This window comes from Podarcis filfolensis (assembly GCF_964270895.1).
Source record: "Podarcis filfolensis genome assembly, chromosome: 6".
Lineage (NCBI taxonomy): Eukaryota > Metazoa > Chordata > Lepidosauria > Squamata > Lacertidae > Podarcis > Podarcis filfolensis.
The window spans coordinates 74,367,873-74,379,875 of NC_139609.1; positions in this window are offsets into that span (position 1 = coordinate 74,367,873).

Sequence of the window (12,003 nt, forward strand, 5' to 3'; positions counted from 1 at the left end):
AAAAAAAATGGGTAGATCACTGCCAGTTTTGTTTTTTTTCCCAGGAGTAGATTGCAGTCTCTTGGAGTTGGACATCCGGTTCTCGTTCAGAATAAAAGAGTGTGATTATCTTGAGCGGGAAACAGGAACTTGTAAATAATTTTTTTGTATCACTTGATGGGTGTGAGGTGGAGAGCAAGCAAGAGGTGGGGGCAAACCTGATGATCAAGTTTCTGCCAGAAGACCCCTCCCTGTTTGTGACATAACTATGATGTATCCGTGATGTATGCATGATGCTTCACTAAGGGTGCTGTGGGTAAAAAGGGAAACCAACCTTAGTTCAGGGCTTCTTCCTGCTTCTTCCATGTTGTGGCTGGAAGCCTTGTTGCAGCACTAAAGATCAGGCCTACAGGCTGCTGTTTTGCTCCTATATTCTTGGCTGGTGTCTTTGTTTAGCAATCCAAGTGAGGCCAAGGATTTTCCCCTAACAGGAAAACTGTCTTATCCTGAGTCAGACCCCTGCTTCATCTCTCTCAGTATTGTCCTACACTAACTGGCAGTAGCTCTCCATCTCGTCCTTCTGCCCTAACTGGAAATTTTAGGGATTGAACCTTATGTGTGGAAAACAGATGCTTTAGTGCCAAGCCATAGTCCATCCACAACTCCATTTCAGCACGGTTGGTGGTTCTTCACCTCCAGTGGCATGAGGAGCCATCTTCAGGTTCTTCAGCTGATGAAACAGAGCGGGTCAGCTTGCACCTCTAATCTTTTATTACTTCTACAAATATAAAAAAATGATTTGAGAAAACTACTCGACATTGTTCTTTCCCATCCCTACCCACATATGCTTTCACGTTTCTGTGAATATCAGAAATATGACAAGTGTTTATAAAACTGAGACTTTCTCTTTCTCTTGCACAAACACGCTGTTCCACAAGAGGGCATCCATGTAATAAACTTGATTGTGATTCATATATTACTACATCGGAAGTAAAACACACACACAAAAGAAAAGTAGGTAAAGACAGTGCTATTTAAAAAAAAAAAGAGGTGCCAGAACTCACCAATGGAGACCACCTGAGAGGTGCTGGAACTGAGTTCCTGAGAGTTATGGCTGAAAAAAAGCCTTGGGTAAAGTACCAGCTTATATTAGCCCACATCTTGAGGTTTACCCTTTTCTTTTTTTTCTTTTCTTTTCCAGAGTGGCTGGGGAAACACAGCCAGATGGACGGGGTATAAATAAATAAATAAATAAATAAATAAATAAATAAATAATAATAATAATAAATCTTCTTTTTTTAACAGCTAGAGTTTGGATTTGTTAATCTAGGCTCCCATCTTTCCCCCCCCCCCCAATTATTCATACACTCAGGTGCTAAGCTCATTAATTGAGAGTAAATTAGAACAAATGCTTGGTACATATGGCTGGTATGCTTTGCACAGTCACAGCTACCCTTTTCCAGGAAGTAACAGAAACAATAAGGGACTGATTGTGTGATTAATTTGCGAGAATGCCAATTCTTTGGGAAAGAGCTGTGCGATCGGGCATGCCCACATTTGCTTGTCTATTGCATTAATATTCACCTTTTTCTCCAAGGAGCTCAAAGTGGTGTACATGGTTCTTACCTCCTCATTTAATCCCCACAACAACCCTGTGAGGTAGGACTGAGAGGCAGTGACTGGCCCAAGGTCACCCAGTGAGCTTCATGGCTGAATAGGGATTCAAACCATGGTTTCCAAGGTTCAACACTAACCACTATGCTATGCTGGAGGCAGAACATTCAAATGCACTGTCGCATGTGAGTGTTAATTATATATGCGATTGCAAGAATTGCGACCCATTCATGCTTCTTATATTTGTACATATGAAGGTGCTGAAAAAGTCCTATAAAGAGTGGCATTATCTAAATTCTTTGCCCAGCAGTAAAGCTATGGTTTTCCCAGTAGTGATGTATGGAAGTGAGAGCTGGACCATAAAGAAGGCTGATCGCCAAAGAATTGATGCTTTGGAATTATGGTGCTGGAGGAGACTCTTGAGAGTCCCATGGACTGCAAGAAGATCAAACCTATCCATTCTTAAGGAAATCAGCCCTGAGTGCTCACTGGAAGGACAGATCCTGAAGCTGAGGCTCCAATACTTTGGCCACATCATGAGAAGAGAAGACTCCCTGGAAAACACCCTGATGTTGGGAAAGATGAAGGGCACAAGGAGAAGGGGACGACAGAGGACAAGACGGTTGGACAGTGTTCTCGAAGCTACCAGCATGAGTTTGACCAAACTGCGGGAGGCAGTGGAAGACAGAAGTGCCTGGCGTGCTCTGGTCCATGGGGTCACGAAGAGTCGGACACGACTAAACAACAACAACAACATGCAAGAGCTATGGTCTCTCCTGTGTATATTTGCTCTTCTTGAAGAGTCGGACATGACTAAACAACTAAACAACAAAAACAAAAGATAAAGAAGAATCCATTTCAGATGTTCCCCACATATTTCAGCATACTGGAATGCAGCACACTATTCTAAAGGAGATGTTTTATTTAACATAAAACATAATTGGGAAATTTAAGGGAATAGATCTCATTAGTCAAAGTAGGTAATGTTACGCAACACTGAAGTTCTGTTCTGGCTCTTAAAGCATATAGTATTTTATATGGCCATAAGATGGCACTACAGAAAAAGACATGCTTAAGGTTTGGGTCTGGTTGTATTTAATATGATGCAGAGTGGCTAACTGGCTTACAGGAGGGCTCCATCAATAAACCAGGTGTTATGTGGAAACAGATACTCTGAAGAGCAGTTACTCTTTGTTGCTGAGAAGATAGCAGCTCTGTTGATTGACCAGTGCTCCCAGAGAAGCTCAGTCCAGACATATTCCAGGTGGTTTGAACTCTCACCAGAAAGTAGTATGCAGGAGGTGGGCTCCCAAAACTGGGGAGGTGAAAGCGATCAATTTCCTTGAAGCATGCTTTTCCTTTGCCAAATTCCTGAGGGAAACTAGGGGGAAATACTCTCTCCTCCAAAATCCATCCTTCCATGAATGGGCCTCACATAATATATATGTCAATAGCAGCTGTCCCTGCTGTGCTGCCTTGCACATTTCAGTACAGTGGTACCTCGGGTTACATACGCTTCAGGTTACATACGCTTCAGGTTTCACACTCCACTAAGCCAGAAACAGTGCTTCAGGTTAAGAACTTTGCTTCAGGATAAGAACAGAAATCATGCTCCGGTGGCGCGGCAGCAGCAGGAGGCCCCATTAGCTAAAGTGGTGCTTCAGGTTAAGAACAGTTTCAGGTTAAGAATGGACCTCCGGAACGAATTAAGTACTCAACCCGAGGTACCACTGTATTTATTATCAGCTGTGACTCTAAAAAGCTGCGATCAAATGATTTCCTTAAGAAAATATGATGCAGTAATCGCCCTTAACAAATGAATGATGATTTGCTAATAGAATTGAATGACCATTTGCTGACAATAGGTATTTTGATTAACTAAAGACAACTGAAACATGGAACCTAATACTGGCATTCTCCAGAGAGGAAAATCTGTGAATGCAACAAAGAGGGAGCAATACTTACCTCCCCAGATACCATTGGACTACAACTCACATCATCCCTGACCATTGGTCCTGCTAGCTAGGTTGAGAAAGGCCACTGTAGAGGGCATACTACCAAAAGGGCCACTACAGAGAAGGCTCCATCCCTGGTCCTCACTAATCTATTAGCTCTCACTGGGTGGATCCAGTAGCCACACCCAGAAACAAAAAAAATCTGGTCATAGCTGATAATATCATGTACAGTGGTACCTTGGGTTAAGAACTTAATTCGTTCTTGAGGTCTGTTCTTAACCTGAAACTGTTCTTAACCTGAAGCACCACTTTAGCTAATGGGGCCTCCTGCTGCCGCTGCGCCGCCACTGCACAATTTCTGTTCTCATCCTGAAGCAAAGTTCTTAACCCAAGGTAATATTTCGGGGTTAGTGGAGTCTGTAACCTGAAGCGTCTGTAACCTGAAGCGTATGTAACCCGAGGTACCACTGTACTTAAATCTCTTCTGCCCTCTTCTTAAGCTGCCCTCCTAAGGTCTAACAAAGAGGAGCTCCTTTTGACCAGAACTTTATGGGGTAATCTTAGGGAATGTTGGGTTCTCCTGCATTTCCTTTGAACCATGCATGGCTTTTTCAGCTGGGGCAATGTGGTCTCTTCACTATACACCTCCAAACACCAGCTCCCTCTTTTAAATTTGGGACAAGTACCACTCTATGGAAGTGCATAGGAACATCGGGAACTGCCTTACACTAAGTCAGGTCATAAGATTTAAAACTAAGACTAATACAACAGAAAATAATATTTAGAGTTTTTAGACTCCTTTATGGTTGTATAAAAAAGGGTTAGCTAAGATAATGTTGGAGATATGGCAAGAACAACGCCTCTCTGAAACTCATGTTTGCACAGTGTTCTTTACTTAACAAGTTTTGGGAGAAAGTGATGGACTGTGTAACTATAACTGCGCAGAAAAAGTTAAATATTTCACCGGAGAATATTTTATTAAACTATATAACTGCAGTATGGAAATTATCAACGGGACAACAGAAATGGTGGCCAATAGATTGATATTGAGGAACTGGAAAAATAAAGATATGGTACTCACAGCGGGTGGCGCTGTGGTCTAAACCACAGAGCCTAGGTCTTGCCGATCAGAAGGTCGGAGGTTCGAATCCCCGCCATGGGGTGAGCTCCCATTGCTCGGTCCCTGCTCCTGCCAACCTAGCAGTTCGAAAACACGTCAAGTGCAAGTAGATAAATAGGCACTGCTCCGGCGGGAAGGTAAACGGCGTTTCCGTGCGCTGCTCTGGTTTGCCAGAAGTGGCTTTGTCATGCTGGCCACATGACCCTGAAGCTGTCTGCGGACAAATGCCCGCTCCCTTGGCCAGTAAAGCGAAATGAGTGCCGCAACCCCAGAGTCATCCATGACTGGACATAATGGTTAGGGGTCCCTTTACCTTTAACTTTCAATCAATGAACTGACAGTATGGCATCCCTGGCAATTTATGAACAGACTGCTTACAGATGTAGACTCTGTATGGATAAATACGATAATATTTGGAATGAGTTTATACAAAATGTAGTAGGCTACTAGCATTTTCATAAGCACTAGGACAATAACACTATACCAATTTATACAAGAATGTATAATATAATATATAAATATTGTATACAGTCGTACCTTGGTTGCCAAATGGAATCCATTCTGGAAGTCTGATCGACTTCCGAAAACGTTCGACAACCAAGGCGCAGCTTCCAATTGGCTGCAGGAGCTTCCTGCACTCAATCAGAAGCCATGTCAGACATTCGGAGTCCAAAGAACGTTTGCAAACTGAAACATTTACTTCTGGGTTTGTGGCATTCAAGAGCCAAAACCTTTGAGTCGCAAGGCGTTCAGGATCCAAGGTATGGCAGTACTGGTTTTTTTTTGGGGGGGGGGTTTGCATAATTTTGATTTTATATGTATCTTTGTTGTTGGTTTTTTTCTCCCTCTCACTTTTCCTTCTTTTTTCTGTATTACTTTATTTCTTTTAACTGAAATCACCTTAATAAAATATAAATATTTTAAAAAAAACTCTGGACTCAGCTACATTAGTAAAGAACCAACAATTTGAATGCACTATAAACATGCAACATCAGATTGCGCCAGAGAGCAGGGAATTTAAAAACATGATTTCCCATAGGGATTTTTTCCCCCCTTTTGTTTAAACAATCTAATTTCTGGCTTATTTATAGTGGTTTCCCCCCTGTGTTTAGATTCACCCTCTCTCTCACACACCCACACACCACTGCAATATGGGGTAAAAATATAGTGACCTACCTTGCAGTGATGTTGTAAGGATTATAACAAGATCCTGTTTGTTGAGGACAACATCCAGAGGATGTTTAAGATAGCTAGTTTTATAGCTGACACTTCAAAACCATGAGCAAGGCTTGGATGCTGAGATCACTGCAGGACCCAAGGAAACTTGTGTGGAAGTAAGAAAGGGAAACAGTGTGAGATGTGTTCAACATCAAGCAAGTCTTTGCCAGAGGTCTGGTGGTGATGCAGTTGTGCAACTCCTGAGCTTCTGTTTACAACCTTCCTACTATGGATCAGGAAAATGGATTCAGAATGTCCTTTGGTTGCCCTTCATTCAACAACAGAACCGAGTGAAGAAGAAGGGGACAATGAGTACTGTCAGGCTAGGAACTTAGAAGAGAAGTCCAAAGGCCCAGTCTTCAGAATAAGCAGGAAGGCCTCCAAACACAATAGGACTGGCAGCCACATTTTGAAGAACATGAGAAGAGTCTGCTGGAGCAGGCCAAGACCCATCTAGTCCACAAGCCTGTTCTTACAGGGGCCAATCAATGTAGGAAGTCCACAAGCAGGATGTGAGCACAACAGCACCGTCTCCACTTGCACTCACCAGCAACTGATTCTCTGGGGCAGACAGTCTCCAACAGTGGAGGGAGAACATAGCCATCATGAATTTATCTCATCCTCATTGAAAGCCATCGAAGTTGATGGCCATCAAGTATGGCACAGCAGTTTGAGTGTTGGGCTCGGACCTGGGAGACCAGGGTTTAAACACCCACTCAGCCATGAAGCTCACTGCATGGCCTTGAACCCATCACTATCTCTCAACCTAACCTACCTCACAGGGTTGTTGTGAGGATAACATGGAGAGGGAGAGAAAGAGCAAAGTTCTGCAGGCTACCTTGAGGTTCTTAGTGGAAAGGCGAGATTCCACTGTAATAATAATAATATTTTACGAGGAGAAATCCATAAGACCATTCAGCCATAAGTCTGAAACTACCTAGCTGGAAGGAATATACTTTGAAGATCACTGAAGGAATTATGGGAATGTTGAGAAAGGTAGGAGAGGATATATTGATTCAATATTATCCCTCCTCACTCATGCTAGTGGGCAAGCAGCAGAGGACATTCCCTTGCAGACTGCTGGAAGCAAGTTGACGGATTCGTCAGAATCATTTAAATTCAGCAATTCAGTCTGGCCTGTCCAGTCTGGATTGTTCCTGGAAGTTTCTCCTTTTATTTCCCTCTTAAAATAATAATAACACAACAGTCTTTAAAAGTAAGAGTAAAGTTTACTTACATTCAGTTCACAGCAGTAATCTGAAGGCAGGCTTTCTCTTGTGGTTACAGTTATATTTGTAGAGAAAAGAAGTCTGAACTGGGCCTCAGACTTTCTACCTTGTGGCTTCCATCCTCTGTGAGGATGAGTCATGTGCTGGCTAAGAGCCAGAAGAGGAGGTCCAAGAAAGAAGTCCAAAAGGAGAAAATGGAAAAATGGGAAGATGGATGTATGGCTAGCCCAGGGGTCGGCAAACTAAGGTCCGCAGGCCAAATCAGGCCCAATTGCCTTCAGGATCAGGCCTGCAGACTGTCTGTAGATCGGCATGGGGATTCTGTTCGTTTGGGCTGCACCATTTTTTTCTGCGCCATTCCATTCCCCCCTCTACCCACACACATCGTGGCGGCACCTCCTCCCTCCCTCCTCCTGGCTTCTCCTCACCCTGCCTAGAGGAGGAAGGGAGCTGGGCTAAGCTGGCTGAGTGCCATTTTAGGCAGCCCCTCTCTGGAGCCAGCCCTTTTGCGCCGCTCTTCCCTCCATCGCCACCCTGGTGCTCCTGTGGGCCAGAGAGTGGAGCGGACGAGCTCGCTCTGCCTACCCATGAGAAGCAGAAGCAGCAGCGGTGGCGGCGGCGGCAGCAGCAGCCCCAGGGAAGGTAAGCACAGCTGCTGGGGCTGGGGGGGAGGAGGACTACTCTCCCCCAAGTGCCGCTTCTCCAGCCCACCACAAGGTCTAAGGGACAGTGGACCAGCCCGTGGCTAAAAAAAAATTCCCAACCCCTGGGCTAGCCCTTTTACAGGGTCTGCTAGGATCATGCCCATCTACCTGGTCACACACAAGGGGAGGAGGCTCCAGAACAGGTATGACAGGAAGTCCTCCCTGTCTGGAGTCACAATCCCCTGTGTGTCCACTCTAGGCAACAGGAAAATTTTGTACTTGACTGCTTCAGTGATGATACATTCCACAGGAATGTGGATGGGGAGGAAAGAGCTGCAACAAACTGAGTATCTGATTGATCCTTCCCATGGATAGTACATCATTAGTATTATCCAGAACAGCAATTTTTAGGTCAGATGATAAAATATTTGGTGGTGATTGCCTAATCTTTATTATTATTTTTTTAATTTACTTATGTATCAAATGTATCTGCCCATGAACATACCCCACACTCCTCCAAATCACCACTTACATGCTTAGAAGTCCATGTTCTCAATGTGATGGTTTTGGACAACTTTCAGAAAACGATACATCACATACAAAGTGAAAATCCATGTGCAAGAAACTAGGAGGCAGAGAGGCTAAGGAGAATGAGAGGGTGGTGCATATTGAGAGCAAAGGTAGCTGTCTTGGCCCATAAGAAAAAAATCCCAAAGTCTCTATTTGGGCAACGTCTTTCTTAGACCACCCAAAATGTCATTGAATAATGTGCAACCTTTCTAGTGCCTCAGAATTCTCGATCGGTGGAAGGAACATTCTTTCAAATATGTAAAAGGGTAAAAGAGAATTGGGAAATGATCCATAACGAATTGCCAAAAAAAAATGTTTTAAAGTACTTTCCCCCAAAAAAGCAGAATCTGTTCTGTTGGGAATAATTCAGACTAAATTCCTAGGAATCAACAAAGGTTATTTATGTATGCTACTACTGTGGCCTGTGTTTTGTTAGCCCTAAAATGGAAAACAAGCAAGGTCCCGACTAAAGAAGAATGCAACTTAAGTTGACAGAATATGCACAACTCACAGACTTAACATATAGAATAAGAGAACAAGAAGAACATACATTTAAAGAAGATTGGAAAACATTTATTGAATATATGGGAAATAATTGTGTACAGCTGAAAATGCTGGCAACATTAAGATAAATTCAACAGTGTAAACAAGTTTTGATGGAAGCAGTGCTGGAATTCTGAATGGTATGGTTTTTTGTAAAATATGTAAAATTTATGAAATGTAAAATGAACCATGGAAAAGAAGGGAAGTCATTGATATCTTCAGGATGGAAAATGAGTATTTTAAACTGTAAAACAGAAAACTTAATAAAATTTATATACAAAAAAAAAAGAATTCTCTATAGGGCTAGATGTAAAATAAAAATAAAAAATATTGGGGAGGGCAAGAGGAATAAGGGGCTGTCAGTCAAGTCATCCAATAGGTCTCTACAAACGCCTTAACATCCCCTCAAACGCACAAACAAAAAAAGCACAACGACGAGCAAAAGGAGCTGTCTGGCTGTCTTGAGATTTAGAAGGAAGGGCTTCTAAATCGCTCAATTTGACGCACGCGCGCGATCGCCAGCTCTTAGGTTGGGGAGGCTTCGTTCGCTTGAGGGCTCGTGTTTCCTAAATGAAGCTTACTATATTATTAACGCTTTATAAGCGGGCACTTCCCTGCAGGCAACCAAGCTGGCCACATGAGCGGTGCATTGGGAGTCTGGCGGTGGAAGGGGCCTCATATACCAAGTCAGACCAACATGGGTCCAGACCGTCCTGATAAGCTGAGGGCTGTCTCCGCTGGCTGGCAGCTGGTCGCCAGGGATTCAGAAAGGGCACCTTCTCCCCAGGCCTACCCGGAGATGCTGGGGACTAACCTACGCGTAAAGCAGACGCCCTACCGCGGAGCCACTGCCCTACCGTGGACTTCTGCGGCTAAACGTCCCCACGATCTCGAATTGAGGGCTTAGCCGACTTAATAACCTGCGGGGTGATCTTGAGGCCCTTTCAGGGTTACTTCAGGAAGGAGTCTGCGCTGCGGTGATTCACCCTCTCACTGCCTCTTGGTTCTTTCCCGTTGCCTCCTTTTTTCGTAACCCAGTTCTTCCCCTTCCTCGCCGTCTCCCTCTCCCTCTCCCTCTCTCTTTCCTGCATTGCAGACCTATTGGCAAACAGAAAACTCCGCAAGAAGAACATGCTTTCCTAAGCCGAACACGTGCGCACATAGATGCTCAGGAAAGGGCCATTCGATTCTCATGCAGATTTCCTTTCCGGAGACCTGTGTCTAATTGACTGGCCTGACTTAGTTTAACCCTATCCCCACCGATCTAGGAGTAGGACCACTGGACTCAATGGGACTTTCTGCGTAGGCGTGTACAGGATGTTCTCAACATCAATAGTTTCTTTAAAAAAATAATCCTCATCAGCTGCCACGAAAAGGCTTGAATTGCGCGCGAGTGCCGAAGAGCGCATTCATTTCTGGCTGCATCACCGCGCGGCTTTCCTTCCCATGAATAAGATCGCGTGGCTACGATTGTGTTGTTAATGTAAGTGGATTTGAGAATTAAATCTACGAGAAGAATCAATGGCCCGAGAATTCTCTGTTAATTGCGCTGATGGAGTGCCCAGTTCTTGGCTCTGGGTAGTTAGAATAAAAGGCAAACCCTCATCTCCGGGGTCGAGGGTAGTTCAGGACACATTTTTCATAACATTTTACTTACCTGTCTAAAAAAACGACTTGCCAGTATCCTCGCCCTTAAATTTTTCATAGGCTTTATTAATTTGGAAGGTGTCTACCTTTCAGCAGAGAACGGTTTCCCCTGTTTTACGAAGTAACACAAGCGAATCAAATCATGTTACTGTTTATCCGAATTATATTTCAGCATCAATTACGATTATTCGATGGTGCAGATTATGATTATTACGCCTCCAACTAGAGATGTCGCCTCCAGAAGAAAATAAAAAACAAATTCATCAGCTGCAGGCTTGGGAAAGAAGTGATGATGCAATTCTGCGTCACAGTGTGACGTTGTGCGGGGGAAGATTATAGCTCATTTTCCTTCCTCTGACTTAAAAGCCATGTGAATGAATTATAATACAGTATTTTTAAAAACAAAAACGTGTAACATAATGGAATCTAAAATATATGCGACACTAATAAACAACACTAGCCTATGCACTTACTCGGAAGTAAGTCCCACTGTATCCACTGGGCCTTATTAACTCCAAGGAAAGTATGCATAGGATCGCATACTTCTTGTTGCGGCATACATTAGATATATACAGTAAAGCTATTTCAGTTTGGCCATTCGCGTATTTCAGATGGACAGATGAGCAATGCAAACGACGACATACTTTATATTTCTGCCCTTTTCCCTTTCAAGGAGAAAATTCTGCCTTGCTTCTTCTCTGCTGGAAAATTGCAGGAGTTAATATTAGATATATATGAGACATCGTGCTCTCTTTGAACGGATTATTTACGAAAAACGGAAGAGAAAATGTTGAAACATTTCCCACCCGTTACACATATTCCTAGGTTATTTCTATGTAGAACGCTTTGCGAAGCAGCTTACTACTTCGACGATTGCTCTGTTATACAAGATCTCTAAGCATTCGATATTCTAGAAGCTTCAAACAATGCTATTCGCTTGGAGTACTGCGAAAAATAAACCTTATCTGCCCACAAGGAGGCGCTATTTGGAATTTCCTAATTCCAAAATTAATACAATGAAAAGCAGCCAGTTAAGATAGGGGGAAATAGATGGGTGGGTAAGAAGATTGCTTTTAAAAAAGGACTGTTCACTTCTGACGTTTTATGCTGCCTCCAGCACAATAACAGTTTAGAACTAGGATGATACATTCTTTAAAGGAAACGTGAGCACCAACATCTTGTACTCTGTAGGCTTGAATAAAATACTTTCTTTCCTACTGCAGTGGATGGAATCTGGCATGAATTTCAATATCCAGGAACTATCAAGGGCTGCATGGATTACTATAATTGAATGACAAATTTGCTTAAATCTGACAAATTTCAAAACTGCCACTAATTCAAATTTTGGAATATTTGGTAAATCACATTTAAGAAATCACTGGCATAATTTTCTTCCTCATCAGATACATAAAAGAGTTTAAAATACTACACAAATCTAATTCTTCAGAATACATTTAAGAGCAAGGAAATGTGATATAAAATAT